At 43.1% G+C, this 16,520-nt stretch overlaps 1 protein-coding gene across 6 annotated transcripts in view; it reads right to left on the bottom strand.

Moving 5' to 3' along the window:
* Nucleotides 1-15,895, bottom strand: part of AKAP1 (A-kinase anchoring protein 1) — an 80,479-nt gene extending 64,584 nt beyond the window's left edge. For 2 of the 6 annotated variants that reach the window (XM_083379702.1, XM_083379703.1), the window contains exons 1-2: nucleotides 15,682-15,872; nucleotides 8,257-8,316 (exon numbers count right to left, since the gene is read on the bottom strand). The gene's annotated coding sequence lies outside the window, so the exon portion shown is untranslated. Of the gene's footprint in view, nucleotides 1-8,195; nucleotides 8,317-15,396 lie in introns of all 6 variants that reach the window. The other 4 variants (XM_083379700.1, XM_083379699.1, XM_083379704.1 and 1 more) reach the window with 4 other exon arrangements.
* Between the last annotated feature and the right edge of the window lie 625 nt (nucleotides 15,896-16,520).

Here is a 16,520-nt window from a genome sequence, read left to right as displayed (position 1 = left end):
TGCAACAAAAGTCAAAAACAACAAAAAGGCTTCTTTCAACATGTAAAAAAACAAGAAAAAAAGTCAAGGAAATGATTAGTCCATTAGTGGGTGAAAGTGGCAAGAAGGTGACAAACAACAGGGAGAAAGCAGAACTCGTTTTTTGCATCTGTCTTTACACAAAGGGAAAAAACAGACCAACCTAAAAAATTATGTTGTTGTTAGTTGCGAAGTCGTGTCCGACCCATCGCGACCCTATGGACAATGTTCCTCCAGGCCTTCCTGTCCTCTACCATCTTCTGGAGTCCATTTAAGCTCACGCCTACTGCTTCAGTGACTCCATCCAGCCACCTCATTCTCTGTCGTCCCCTTCTTCTCTTGCCCTCAATCTTTCCCAGCATTAGGCTCTTCTCCAGTGAGTCCTCCCTTCTTATTAGGTGGCCAAAGTATTTGAGTTTTAGCTTCAGGATCTGGCCTTCTAAAGAGCAGTCAGGGTTGATTTCCTCTAGGACTGACCGGTTTGATCGCCTTGCAGTCCAAGGAACTCGCAGGAGTCTTCTCCAGCAGCATAGTTCAAAGGCCTCAATTCTTTGGCGCTCAGCCTTTCTTATGGTCCAACTTTCACTGCCATACATTGCAACTGGGAAGACCGTAGCCTTGACTATACGCACTTTTGTTGACAGGGTGATGTCTCTGCTTTTTAGTGTGCTGTCTAGATTTGACATGGCTTTCCTCCCCAGGAGCAAGCGTCTTTTAATTTCTTGGCTACAGTCCCCATCTGCAGTGATCTTGGAGTCCAGGAAAATAAAATCTGTCACTACCTCCATTTCTTCCCCATCTATTTGCCAGGAATTGAGAGGGCCGGATGCCATGATCTTAGTTTTCTTAATGTTTAGTTTCAACCCAAGTTTTGCACTCTCCTTCTTCATTCGCAACAAGAGGCTCTTTAGTTCCTCTTCACTTTCTGCCACTAGAGTGGTATCATCTGCATATCTTAGGTTGTTGATGTTTCTTCCGGCAATCTTAATTCCAACTTTTGATTCATCTAGCCCTGCCTTTCTCATGATGTGCTCTGCATATAAGTTAAATAGGCAAGGCGACACTATACAGCCTTGCCGGACTCCTTTCCCAATTTGGAACCAATCAGTGGTTCCGTGTCCAGTTCTCACTGTTGCTTCTTGGCCCGCATATAGGTTTCTCAAGAGACAAATAAGATGGTCTAGTATGCCCATCTCTTTAAGGACTTGCCACAGTTTGTTATGATCCACACAATCAAAGGCTTTAGCATAGTCAATGAAGCAGAAGTAGATGTTTTTCTGGAACTCTCTAGCTTTCTCCATGATCCAGTGTATGTTAGCAATTTGATCTCTAGTTCCTCTGCCTCTTCGAAATCCTGCCTGTACTTCTGGTAGTTCTCGATCCACATACTGCTGGAGTCTAGCTTGTAGAATTTTAAGCATAACTTTACTAGCATGAGAAATGAGTGCAATGGTGCGATAGTTTGAACATTCTTTGGCACTGCCTTTCTTTGGAATTGGAATGTAAACTGATCTTTTCCAATCCTGTGGCCACTGTTGAGTTTTCCAAATTTGCTGGCAAATTGAGTGTAGCACTTTTACTGCATCGTCTTTTAAGATTTTGAATAGCTCAGCTGGAATACTGTCACCTCCACTAGCTATGTTGTTGCTCAGCTTTTCTAAGGCCCACTTCACTTCACATTCTAGGATGTCTGGTTCGAAGTCAGTGACCACCTCATTGTGAGTATCAGGGACGTTAAGCTCATTCTTGTATAGTTCTTCTGTGTAATTTTGCCATCTCTTCTTAATCTCTTCTGCCTCTCTTAGGTCCCTGCCATTTTGATCCTTTATCATGCCCATTTTTGCATGAAACGTTCCTTTCATCTCTCCAATTTTCTTGAAAAGATCTCTGGTCCTCCCTATTCTATTGTTTTCTTCTATTTCTTTGCATTGTTCATTTAAGAAGGCATTCTTATCTCTTCTAGCTATTCTCTGGAATTCTGCATTTAATTGGGTATATCTTTCTTTTTCTCCCTTGCCTTTCGCTTCCCTCCTTTCCTCAGTTATTTGCAAAGCTTCCTCAGACAGCCATTTTGCTTTCTTGCATTTCTTTTTCTTTGGGATGGTTTTGGTTGCTACCTGTTGTACAATGTTGCAAACCTCTGTCCATAGTTCTTCAGGCACTCTGTCTATCAGATCTAATTCCTTAAATCTATTTGTCACCTCTACTGTATATTGAACAGGGATATGATTTAATTCATACCTGACTGGCCTAGCGCTTTTCCTTACTTTCTTTAATTTAAGCCTAAACTTTGCAACAAGAAGCTCATGGTCTGAGCCACAGTCAGCTCCTCGTCTTGTTTTTACTGACTGTATAGAGCTTCTCCATCTTTGGCTGCAGAGCATATAGTCAATCTGATTTCTGTGTTGACTGTCTGGTGATGTCCATGTATAGAGCCGTCTCTTGGGTTGTTGGAAAAGAGTGTTTGCTATGACCATCGTATTCTCTTGACAAAATTCTATCAGCCTGTGCCCTGCTTCATTTTGTACTCCAAGGCCAAACTTGCCTGTTATTCCAGTTATCTTTTGGCTTCCTACTTTAGCATTCCAATCCCCCATGATGATAAGGACATCATTTTTTGGTGTTAGTTCTATAAGGTGCTGTAGGGCTTCATAGAACTGGTCAATTTCATCCTCTTCAGCACCGGTGGTTGGGGCATAGACTTGGACTACTGTGATATTGAATGGTTTGCCTTGGATTCGAACTGAGATCATTCTGTCATTTTGAGGATTGTATCCCAGTATTGCTTTTCCTACTCTTTTATTGACTATGAAGGCTACTCCATTTCTTCTGAGGGATTCTTGCCCGCAGTAGTATACCTGATGGTCATTGAATTAAATTCACCCATTCCTGTCCATTTTAGTTCGCTGATACCTAAGATGTCGATGTTTAGTCTTGTCATCTCTTGTTTGACCACGTCCAGCTTTCCTTGATTCATGGATCTTACATTCCAGGTTCTTATGGAGAAAAAATCTTTACAGCATCGGACTTTCCTTTCACCACCAGACATATCCACAGCTGAGCGTCCTTTCAGCTTTGGCCCAGTCGCTTCATTCTTTCTGGCGCTACTAGTACTAACCCTCTGCTCTTCCCCAGTAGTATATTGGACGCCTTCCGACTTCAGGGGCTCATCTTCCAGCGTTATATCGTTTTGCCTTTTGGAACTGTCCATAGGGTTTTCATGGCAAAGATACTGGAGTGGTTTGCCATTTCCTTCTCCAGTGGATCATGTTTTGTCAGAACTCTCTGCTATGACCTTTCCGTCTTGGGTGGCCCTGCACGGCATAGCTCATAGCTTCATTGAATTACACAAGCCCCTTCGCCACGACAAGGCAGTAATCCATGAAGGGATTAGTGCCATAAAAAACAGAATAGAAACACAACTTAAGATAAGCAAGAGAATGCTAAGTGAGCACCTGTCCAGCCTAGATGAATTCAAATCACCAGGACCAGATGGATTACACCCCAAGGTTCTCAAAGAACTGGCAGATGTGATCTCAGAGCCACTGAACTATATTTTTCAAAGATCCTGGAGCACTGGGGAACTACCAGAGGACTGGAACAGAGCTGATGTAGTTCCCATCTTCAAAAAAGGGAAAAAATGGATCCAGGAAATTACAGATCTATCAGCCTGACCTCAATACCTGGGAAGATTCTGGAAAAGATAATCAAACAATGAATCAGCGAACACCTAGAGCAGACATGTCAAACTCGCAACGTCACATGACATCGTGCAACGTATCGGAGCCTTTTCACCATTGCCGGCAATGGGGTGGGTGTGGCTTCCGGATGACGCATCCAGTCCACAGGCCGGCAGTTTGACACATCTGACCTAGAGGCAAACAAAGTCATTACTAAAAGCCAACATGGGTTTGTCAAAAACAGATCATGCCGGATAAATATTATTGCATTCTTTGACCAAGTGACAAAATTAGTGGACCAGAAGAATGCTGTGGACATAATTTACTTGGACTTCAGTAAGGCATTTGATAAAGTAGATCACAACCTACTACTTGATAAGATAGAAAAATGTGGGTTAGACAGCACAGAAGGATTCATAGCTGGCAGACCGGCCGTACTCATCATGTGATCCTCAATGGAACTGCATGTATATGGAGGGAAGTGTGTAGTGGGGTGCCCCAGGGCTCTGTTGTGGGCCCAGTGCTCTTCAACATCTTCATCAATGATTTGGATGAGGGGATAGATGGGGAACTCATCAAATTTGCAGACAACACCAAGCTGGCAGGAATAGCCAACACTCTAGAAGACAGGCTTAAGATACAGGAGGATCTGGACAGACTGGGCGCTATTTAACAAAATGAAATTCAATGGTGAAAAAAGTAAGGTTCTACATTTAGGCAAAAAAAACCAAATGTACAAGTATAGTAGGTGATACCTTGCTCAATAGTAGTAACTGTGAGAGGGATCTTGGAGTCCTAAATAGGAGCCAGCAGTGTGCTGCAGCTGACAAAAAAGCCAACGCAGTGCTAGGCTGCATTAACAAAGGGATAGAATCAAGATCACGTGAAGTGTTAATACCACTTTACAATGCCTTGGTAAGGCCACACTTGGAATACTGCATCCAGTTTTGGTCACCACAATGTAAAAAAGATGTTGAGACTCTAGAAAGAGTACAGAGAAGAGGAACAAAGATGATTAGGGGATTGGGGGCTAAAACTTATAAGGAACGGTTGCTGGAATTGGGTGGGTCTAGTTTAATGAAGAGAAGGATGAGGGGTGACATGACAGCAGTGTTCCAGTATCTCAGGGGCTGCCACAAAGAAGAGGGAGTCAAGCTATGCTCCAAAGCGCCTGAAGGCAGGACAAGAAGCAACAGATGGAAACTAGTCAAGGAGAGAAGCAACCTAGAACTAAGGAGAAACTTCCTGACAGTTAGAACAATTAACCAGTGGAACAACCTGCCTCCAGAAGTGGTGAATGCTCCAACACTGGAAGTTTTTAAGAAGAGACTGGACAGACATTTGTCTGAAATGGTATAGGGTTTCCTGCCTGAGCAGGGGTTGGACTAGATGACCGCCAAGACCCCTTCCAATTATTATTATTATTATTATTATTATTATTATTATTATTATTATTATTATTATTATTATTCCGTATTTTCCGGCGTATAAGACGACTGGGCGTATAAGACGACCCCCTACATTTCCTGTTAAATTATAGGGTTTGGGCTATACTCGCCGTATAAGACTACCCCTCTTCCAACGCACACCAAATAAAAATTAAAAAACATCAGATTTGATTTTAATATGGTAATTTTAATTCAAATGCTTATGACATGCAGGTGCTTAGTAGGAAAACTGTCACTTATAAATATAAGGCTGTTTGTCATCAAACATGTAATCATAAAACAGTGCAAGTGGATTAAACTATAATAATAATAATAATAATAATAAGAAGAAGAAGAAGAAGAAGAAGCAGAAGCAGAAGAAGAAGCAGAAGAAGCAGAAGAAGCAGAAGAAGCAGAAGAAGCAGAAGCAGAAGCAGAAGAAGAAGAAGAAGAAGAAGAAGAAGAAGAAGAAGAAGAAGAAGAAGAAGAAGAAGAAGAAGAAGAAGAAGAAGAAGTTGGAAGGGACCTTGGAGGTCATCTAGTCCAACCCTCTGCTCAGGCAGGAAACCCTATACCATTTCAGACAAATGGCTGTCCAGTCTCTTCTTAAAAACTTCCAGTGTTGGAGCATTCACAGCTTCTGGAGGCAGGTTGTTCCACTGGTTAATTGTTCTAACTGTCAGGAAGTTTCTCCTTAGTTCTAGGTTGCTTCTCTCCTTGATTAGTTTCCATCCATTACTTCTTGTCCTGCTTTCAGGTGCTTTGGAGAATAGCTTGACTCCCTCTTCTTTGTGGCAGCCCCTGATTCCAGCAACTATTCCCTATTTTCTTAATTCACTTTTTCACTTTTCCTAATTCACTCTAAAGCATTCCCTGTGCAGAGCCTTAAGTAACACAAGCTGCCTGCAATTAGTGCAGGTTCCCATCCCACCAGGCTCAAGGTTGACTCAGCTTTCCATCCTTCCAAGGTAGGTAAAATGAGGACCCAGATTGTTGGGGGCAATAAGCTGACTTTGTAATAATGCTGCTTGGTGTGTGTGTGAAAGCCCTAATAAACAGGCATATACACAGAATGAAGGCTATTGCCAAGCACATTGATTTGTGCTTTAAATTGTAAGCCACCCTGAGTCTTTGGAGAAGGGCAGGATATAAATGGGATTTTAAAAAAAAAGACCAAATGGGAGATCCGCTCCAGGTTTTCCAGCCAGCCCGCCCAGTTCCTGAGTCAAATGTGTCCTTAGAGCTAAGCCACTGCTCTGGCTGCTGCCTTCCCCACCTGCCTTTCAAGTTGGGATATACTACAGCTGCTCTTCAACTTTAGAAGAAAAGACGCCCAGACCCCAGCCTGTAAAAAATCACAGACTGCAGCTTCTTCTCCAATTGGTCCCGCTTTCCCTGCGCAGACTAAATGGGAGATCCGCTCCAGGTTTTCCAGCCAGCCCTGTCCCTAAATTTTCAGCACCCGCGTATAAAACAACCCCTGACTTTTGAGAAGATTTTCATGGGTTAAAAAGTAGTCTTATATGCCGGAAACTACGGTACATAATAATAGTTCTGGCAGATTTTAATCTACTACTCGTTGCTCATCTCTGTTTCAAGGCCATTGAGCCAGCGCTGTCTGAAGACATTTCCGCAGTCAGGTGGCCAGCATGATGTCACGGAACACTGTTCCCTTCCCACCAAAATGGTACCTATTTATCTACTCACATCTGCATGCTTTCGAACTCCTAGGTTGACAGGAGCTGGGGCAAGGAACGGGAGCTCACCCAGTTGTATGACGCTTGGGTCTCAAACCTGGGCTGCCAGCTTTCCAGCCAACAAAAGCCCAGTGCCTTAACCACTGAGCCACTGCACTACCTAGTATTTATTTTAATCCAAATTATACGGTGTATGTGGGAGTTGTACACCACTCCAAGGCCAATGGAGTGGCCTCTAAGCCCTGTGCAGAAATAAAATAAGACAAGTTTGCTGAGCTGTCAGCACCACAAAAAGCTGAGCCTTCAAACAGCTAAAAACATCATCAAATTTTCTGGACAACAATGATTTGCTTGACATCATTCCTCCTTGTTTTAATCCTAAACCTTACAAGACCAATAAAGACACACAACTTCACCAGGCTGGGAACCATAAAGCTCTGCCATGTATTGTCACATATACACCTATTATTAGTTGGTTGGAGATAATGGGAACTGTAGTCAAACTCCCTCCCCTTGGAAGACACTAGGGCAGACATGTCAAACTCGCGATGTCACGTGACGTCGCGTGTATTGGAACTTTTCCCCCATTGCTGGCAATGGGGTGGGCGCGGTTTCTTTGTGACACATCCGGCCCGCAGGCTGGCAGTTTGACACCCCTGCACTAGGGCAAGGGTAGGCAACCTTGGCTCTTTTATGACTCATTGACTTCAACTTCCAGAATTCCTGAAAGAGAAAGGGAGAGGTTTCCATGCTTAGCCATGCTAGCTCAGGAATTCTGGGAGTTGAAGTCCACGAGTCATAAAAGAGCCAAGGTTGCCTACCCCTGCACTAGGGAGAAGATGGATATTTATTATGCTTCTACAAAGCCAAACATAAGAAAGTGTTAAACTCAGCAGGTTATACACATAGTCATTTACATGATGTCCCATTTCAAAATTCAAGGCTGTTTACGATGAACATTTTTTATAAGTTGATAAACCAAATCGAATAAAAACGGCAGCTTGGCATTGTCCATTAAGGACCAAATGTTTGCTGGAACAGGATTCTCTTCAAAATTTTGAAGAGCTTCCTACTGTTTGAAAAATCAGATAAGATCCAAACAGCCTGTACTACTTGCAAATTAAAACTAAACAAGATCAACATATCATGGATTTTACTGACAGTCAAAACTAACTGAACCGAACATTTTGATCATTAAAAAAAACTTCATATAAATAATATTGCAAGCTAGTATGTGAGGGCATATCAAGATTAAAGAGTTATGCCCCCTACTCAAATTAAACATGTACATTTAATATAATGTTTAAGACAGCCAGTTTGGTTTAGTGGTTAAGGCATCAGGCTAGAAAGCTGATCCCGAGTTCTAGTCCTACCTTAGCCATGAAAGCCGGCTGGGTGACCTTGGACCAGTCAGTCTCTCTCAGCCCAACTCACCTCACAGGGTTGTTGTTATGGGGAAAATAGGAGGAGGAAGTGTGTGGACCTGTTCACCATCTTGAGTTATTTGTAAAAAGACAGAATATAAATAAATTAAATAAATAAAAAATTGCAATAACAAGGTGGATTATTTATATACCAAAACAATTTAAAGTTTAGAAACTATTGTTTTCTGAAATAGCTATAAGTAATTTTAGACATATCAACTAGACATATGTTTATTTTTTTCTCAAAGTCAAATGTAAAACCAGAGATACTGCTTGTGAATTGAGCAGGCCTAAAAACCTATGTACTGCACTTTTCTGGTTGATTCCTAGAAAGACTTCTTGAAAAAAGTTTGTACATTGTATTTCTAGTTTTGAGCACCTCTACTTACCTATTTTGCATAGCAGCACATACATCCTGTTAAACTATGTCTTTCAAAATTGTGTATTTCTAAAAATGAGAACATCCAGTAGAAAAATGTAATGGAAAATATTCTGGAATAGAGGTTTTTTTTGGGGGGGGGGGATTCACTTCCCCCCTTTCTTCACTAACTCGCCAAAAAACTGGCATTCAGCTTTAAGACCCACCACCCACCCCCAAAATATATCTTTGTAACACACTATACAGATTTTATTTCTCTTGCCCTTCCAGTGAAAAAAAAACCAAGTCAGTTACATTGCCAAAAAAGTCATGAGTAGTAAGTAACAGATAAACTGATTTAAAGCATTTAACACTTTTATATGCTTTCTTGCATTAGGAAGCTGGCACAGGAAGGGGCTTAGCTTCATCTGTGGGGATCATAATAGATTAAAAACTAACACAAACCAAATTTACATTTTTCATGCCATACCATGATTTCTTTAACTGCAGTTAACCGTAGAAATTAGGCCTTGTCAAGTTCATACAACATGGTAGACTCAAATGGAACAAACCATATGGCATAACCACAAAATGCCTGTACTTGTAAACGTAGTCCACATGGCTATTTTAAGATTCTGCATATTGTGGGAAGCCAAAAAATCTGGTTGTGTAAAAACCACAGTAATGTTAACAGTGGATAAGCATATTGTGTAACCCTCAGTCTAGCATACTGAGGGAGGGAAGCACGTTGCATAAAACCTAACTTTCATATAATAGTACAATTGAGGAAGCATTAATCAGACAAACAAGCAACATAATCACCCATATACATGGAAGGAGAACATGCACAAAATAGACAAGATTCCTGCCCTAAATCTTAACCATGATCTCAGCCCTTCCCACTGTAGTTAAAACTATAAATTACACTGTGGCTTACTACAATGTTTCTCAAGTTTGTCAACTTTAAGACATGTGGACTTCAACTCCCAGAATTCCTCAACAAGCATGGCTGGTCATGAGTGGGATTCAGATCTGAATAAAAAAGGGAATCTGCCTATCCAGAAGATCGAAAGAGGACAACTGAAGTCCTATGTCCAATGAACTCCATTTGCAGTGACAAATATATTCAGGCCTTCTCTAAATGGCCTTAATCTCCTTTGGAACAACTTGGCCTGTACCAACAGACAGCCATTCTTCTGGATGACTACCCACATGTTCTATCTAGGGTACAGCATTTTGAGGATGTCACATTTGGCCCTGCTCCAGTGGATGGCACTATTATTCCAATGTTATCTGGATTTTAATTCCTTTTACAACACACTGTACACTGCAGGTAGTCCTCAGTTGTTAAGTGAATTTTGCTTCACTTAATAACTGTGACAAGAAAAGTTATAAAGTGAATCACTGCAGTTCTTAAGTTAATAACTTGGTTAAGTGAATCTGGCTTCCCCCTTGACTTTGCTTGTCAGGTGGTGGCAAAAAAATGTGATCACATGACCTCGGGACACTGCAACGGTCATAAACACAAGCATCTGAATTTTGATCATGTGACCATGGGGAAGCTGCAACAGTCACAAGTGTGAAATTTTTTATTTATTTCATTTGTCAAATTCATTGGCCACTTAGCTTACCTCAAGGTAAAAATGCTCATGCGTCACTTTTTTCAATGCTGTATAACTTCAAATGGTCACTAAACAAATGGATGTAAGGTCGAGGACTACCTGCACTCTGAACCAGATGGAATGCAGCAGTATGGATATGTTATTAACCATTAAAAACTAAGTTTTCTTAGCAGAAAATTAGGAGGCCAGGAAATTCACCTCCTTTCTATAAATCCAGAATCCAGCATGTTTTGGCACACTAGACCATAACTTGATCCAGCCTCGAGATTATAAATGAGGGGAATGGACTTTAAAAGTTTCCAACTTGGCGGAAATGGCAAAGATTTCAGCGTACTTGAAAGACCAGTCGCAACAGAGATATATTGTGGAGTGGAGAAGATGGATTGATTACATCCAAAATAAATATGGGACTAAAAAGTTTCACCTAGCATTTGAATAAGTATTGGATTTATGTGATATATAAATTACTTGTAGTTATTTTAATAAGAGTTAAAGTGCGATAGAATTTAATATTTTATTGTTGTTTGCATATGGTAGATTATGATTGTTTGTATTTTTATACCCTGTATTTTGCTCTGGGAAGTCGGGGAGGGGGAGGGGAGGGAAGGGTTGGGGAGGTTTGGGGAGAGGGTTGGGAGGGGTTTTGTTTTTTAAAAAATGTACTGTAAAACTTTTCAATAAAAAAAAGAGATTATAAATGAGGGCAAGAGTCAGCCAAGAACCCAGGTGTACTGAATCATGTTTTACAAAATAAACTTTCCACCCATCTTAGCTGCAGAGAGGAGAGGCCTGCTCGCTCTCCTCTAAAGCACTCTGGTAATTTTTATTTACTGATAGCCTCTACTCCAGGTGAAAAAGAACTGTTTGGTGGAGCAAATGGTTATCTTGGCTACTGGAAGTCCATTTTTGCAGAAGGGAGCCAAGACTGCACAGTCTGGACCAAGGGGAAGTCATGTGTTTCTTTGGCCACAACTTCCCACATGGCTTTGCATTCAACAAAACACACCCCCTTGTCCAAGGTGAATCAAAGTCACTTTCTCCCTATCTCAGAAAGATAACTTGCAAATTAGTCATGTGAATGTGTTAGAGCGGTCCATACTTGGGTGTCTCTGCCAGCTTCTTGATGCCACTGGCAGACCTATTTACAATATACCCAATACCCTAAACAAAAAACTACCCACTCAGACAAACAATTAAATAATACGTAACAGACTTATCAAGGAATTATAAAAAAGAAAACAACACGTACCAACACTGACAGGGCAAGCCATTTGTATGTAAGGGAGCAAACCCCATTTCCTTCTAACACTGATGATGTTACCTAGTTGGGTAATGAAATGTCTGCAAGAAAACAACCAACCTCAAAGAGCACCAAGGTCTTATAATGCAAAATTATAGGGGAAATGTGGCTTTTATCCCCAACCACTATCTGACGGCCTATCCCAAGACCAAGCATAAACCAGAAAATAGCCTCAGCATTACAGTGTCTCTAATTCTTATTGGTCAGCTGCTCTGATATCATAGAAAGCTGAACAATCCTTACACCAGAGCGAGAATGAAGATTAAAACCGACGAAAGTGTTTCTGTCCAGTTGGGGAAATAGTTTTGCTGCTTTTTGCTCCCAAACATAAGGCAAGATATAAATGTAACACATAAACAACAATAGTCACAATGTGAGACACAGATTTGCAACCACTTCTAACCAAAATTATTCCCAAATATATTTAATCATCTAATACACCTGCATCAAATGTTAAATTCAGAACATAAATAATAAAATCTATATTAAAAGACTCAAAACTTTTTTTTCTCCCTGAGAATAGACACTGAAACGTTGTAGTGCAGGCATATCAAACTGCCGGCCCACGGGCCAGATGCGTCACGCCGAAACCACGCCCACCCCATTGCCGGCAATGTGGGAAAAGTCGTAATATGTTGTGTGACGTCACATGACATCGCGAGTTTGACATGCCTGTTGTAGTGCAAGGATTTCCAAACTTGGCAAGTTTAAGACTTGTGACTGAGGAATTCTGGGAGTTGAAGTCCATAAATTTTAAAAGTTGCCAAATTTGGAGTGTAGTGGATTAATAACTTAGATTGGAGACCCATGTTCAAATCCTTAACTGGCTAAATAAGTCACTTTGGGTCCAACAACCAAGCCTGATATTTCTACAGAATATTTGTGAAGCTATAACGGGACAGTGACATAACCCACCTTGAAGGAAGAAAGCTTCAAAAATCTATACAACACAACCTATTGCTTTGAAAATCCTGGAGCACTTTGAACAGTACTATGCTTGTAGAAACCAATAGCTAAAATGCATTTGAGAAACAACTATCCAAGTCCTGAAACAACTGTGTCCTTCCTGGTTATCTGTCTTAAATGCATCCTCGGTCTGTAAAATTTAATAATTTTGTCCTCAGTCTGTAAAATGGAATAATTTATAGCATAAAATGATAATAAGTCAAATATAGTACTCTGTTGTAACACTCAAAGTTTGCCTACTAACTTTATATGGGCTGACCTGAATTCTTCTCCCACAATCTGTAAAATGGGAATAGCAGTCAATTACATTAAAAGTGTGCGGATAGGTGGAGAATTAGAGAGCATATTCACTGTGTAAGAGCAATTGTCTTTCAGAGAGTCTGTCTCTCGGATGTCTAGAATAAGTGGTTACAGCGTGGAGTTGACCCTGGCCAACCAAATTCTGAAATACAGATTCCTTTGGGCCAGTAACTATCTTTCAATCAAGTCAACTCAACAGGGTTGATGTGAAGCGTATTATGGACATAATAGATGAAAAAATAAACATGTTGCACTGTTAAGCATACATGCTAAGTCTAGCACAGAAGATTGGTTCACACATACTACTAAAACACAACATGGTTTATTTTGGTTAATACATTATATGAACCTAGCCACTGTGATTTGACACCTAACATAATGCAGGAAACACTCCAGATGCCTCCACAAAACCTGGATTAGCAGAATATATAAACTTAGCAGGCGAATCAACACCCAGAATTTCCTTCTCCGATGGCATTATTCTCCATAAAGCCTGGGAAAACAAGTAATCACCATTGAGCTGTGCCTACTAGGAGGTGATTAAAATGTGCACGCTGAACACACCTGGAGGCTGGGGGAGACATACCAAAGCATTATTACTTAGCACAGTCCTTCAAACATTGTCAGAAGTGTCTTAAAGGAACCTTGCTCTTTTTGCACACCCGAGAGAGCTGGTACATGGTTAAGACTTGGCTTAATCAAATCCGCCAAATGCAACTGTTGTTTGCTAAGAGTTCATTTAAAGGAGGAGGGAGGGGGGACAGGGAGGGAGGTTACCAAAGCAGCAGAACTTGCTCAGCCAAACCAAAACGGGGCTTTCCTCTCTCCCCCCCCCCCGCCCCCCCTGCTCCACGTCACCGCTGTGCCCTTGCAAGATGAAGCAGGCACATGGCAAAACCTACGGATGGGCTCTCCTTCCTCAGTCCCAGGCTTGCTCTAGCAAAACAGCCCCCAGTAGGCATGGAGGGTGACCTCTACCCACCTCACGATGCTTTCGGGAGCAAGAGCAAACTAGGCCTGGCTGGAGGACCCAGGATCCGCCTCTTTCTAGCCGCTGAAGCCCAGGCACCAGATCCTCTTGAAAGAGAAACCCAACAAGGTGGTGTGTGACCTTGTTGCAAGGAAGTTTTAGCTTTCGCGCTGCAGAGGTGGCCTGTGGCTTTAAGATGGGGGCAAAAGGCAATTTAACTGCAGTTGGAAGCTGGCGACATTAGTTGAAAAAGAAGGGGCGGGGGTGTTTGCAGGGACATCAATCCAAGCACATGCTCCCCCAAATTATACATTTCAGACATGAATAAGCAGCTAGCAAGCATGTGGGTACCTTTCAAATGCAATTCTAGCTCATACCTGACACATTGAAAGGACAAACCAGGGAGTGGCTTTTACTCCAGAGAAATTAGCACAGCTCTCATGAACTCTTGCACTAGACCCACTTCAAAACACACCCATGCCCACGTGCGTTTCTTCCCAAGTGGAGATACTTTACATCCAGAGAGTTTTCCAACTCTCATTTCTTTCCTCAGGCGTGTACTATTCATCCCACATCAGGCTGAATCCCCGTCAATCAGTTTCTCTGCATTCCTTGACAACTCCGCAATTACCTTGGCCTTTCTCTCTCCCACACACAACAACCCTGCAGGGTAAGCTAACATCAAGTTTACAGTATGCCTTACGTGGAAGAACCAAGAAAGTGGGGGAGAGCCTTTTAAATACAAGCTGAACAGCAAATTATACTCTTTCCTTGATTGATAACACATGTTCTGAATATGCCACAGCCACCCCACACCAGATTTGTTACCACTCTCTGAATTTGCAAGCCAGGTTGTTGTAGCCTCAACACATCTGGAGGATGACCCGGTGGGAAGGACTACGGTCCTAAATCTGAATTTTAAGCAAGGAAATATTGGCTGTCCCCCACGTTTGAAGGTGTTTTTCAAACGTCCTAGAAATGCAGGACATTTCAAACAAACCTCGACCTCCATTCACAAGCCACAACTCCTTAACAGCCTTGACAGATTCAGCTATTCGGTCTGGTGTGTCTTCCAGAGTTCCAGGTAGGCCTTAACAGCCTCCAATTCTACCCACGGGCAAAGAGCTAGAAAGGGGCACCTGCCTAGGGAGAATCTTTTAAACTTGTACAGCACCCAGCACCCCACTTGGGGTGCAAATGCAGAGCACCAAATAGGCCGACTCTGCAAAAAAGAAAAAAGAAAAAAAAGGGCAGGTATCACCCGCCGGAGAAAGTGGCAGGAAGAAACACGTTTCCCAGGCAGACGTGTCGAAAACGCCATAAAAGTGCAAGTCCAAGGCGCCTGGAAAGCAGAGGAACGAAGGACGGGTAAATGACAAGAGTTCCGCGGTGTGTGTGGGGGGGGGGTGGTTGTGTGAAAGGGAAAGGACGGAACCGCCGCTACCCGCGTCCCTCCGGAGCCTTAAGTCGTACACGGAAGGGTCCAGGAGCCCATTGGAGAAGACCCCTCCCGTTAGGGCTCCGGGTGGGAGAGAGCCGCTTTCAAGTCGAAGACGAGCAAGGGGAGGTCAGATGCAAGCCGGAGGGGAGAGGGGGGAGGCCGGTCATCGGACCCGGGAGAGCCGCGTTCTTACCTGCCAATTAGTGTACCGCAGAGCAATCGTCGGAACGCTAGCCGAGTATGGCTTCGGGGAGGTGGGCTAGCGGAGAAGTTAGCAAACATACGCGCGGCAAGGGAAGAGAAATTCCCCCTTTGGGAACAACCGACGGGGGTTTATACGATCCCCCGGAAGCGCCAGCAACCATTGTCACCCTCACCTCCGCTGCCCACGCCGGTTTACTCTCCGGAAAGCCCCTCCCTCGCAAACTTGGCGCATGAGGACTGGCGCCTTAAGCCTCCGGTCAAATCCGCTACTCACGATGCGTCTGCTGGAGCCGGCTGGTGCGGCCGCCTCTCCTCGCTGTCCCACCCCCGATGCTGGTGCCAAGCTCCCGTGCGCTACCTCCGCGCCCAGCCCTGCCACCCGCCGCGGGCTGCTCAATTGTCCCCCCACGTGCTGCCGGACCGGGCCTTTCGGAACGCTGAGACATTCGAGCGATATACACAACGCTCCACTCGCCCCGCCCACCGCCGGCCGAGCGTTTCCCTTGGCCCCGCCCTTCCTACCACTGTCTCGGCCGCAGCTCGCGCGAGAAGGCTAAGGAGGCCACGCCCCCCCTGCCTCAGCCTGGCCGGGAGGGGGAAAGAAAGGGGAAAGGAGGGGAGGGAAGGGAGGAAGAAAAAAAAAAAGGCTTAGCTGGCGCACGCGCAGTCAAGCGAATCCGGTTCTATTTGCAACGTAATGGTATACTGTAAAGCAGGGGGGTCCTCAACCTGGGCTGACTTTAAGACTTGTGGACTTCAACTCCCAGAGTTACCGTATTTTCCGGCGTATAAGACGACTGGGCATATAAGACGACCCCCTACATTTCCTGTTAAATTATATAGGGTTTGGGCTATACTCGCCGTATAAGACTACCCCTCTTCCAACGCGCACCAAATAAAAATTAAAAAACATCAGATTTGATTTTAATATGGTAATTTTAATTCAAATGCTTATGACATGCAGGTACTTAGTAGGAAAACTGTCACTTATAAACATAAGGCTGTTTGTCATCAAACATGTAAACATAAAACAGTGCAAGTGGATTAAACTTATAATAATAATAATTTGGAAGGGATCTTGAAGGTCATCTAGTCCAACCCCTTGCTCAGGCA

The sequence above is a fragment of the Vipera ursinii genome (assembly GCF_947247035.1).
Source record: "Vipera ursinii genome assembly, chromosome: 1".
NCBI lineage: Eukaryota > Metazoa > Chordata > Lepidosauria > Squamata > Viperidae > Vipera > Vipera ursinii.
Note: the sequence above shows the minus strand (reverse complement) of the source record. Positions and strands in the feature narration are given on the sequence as shown.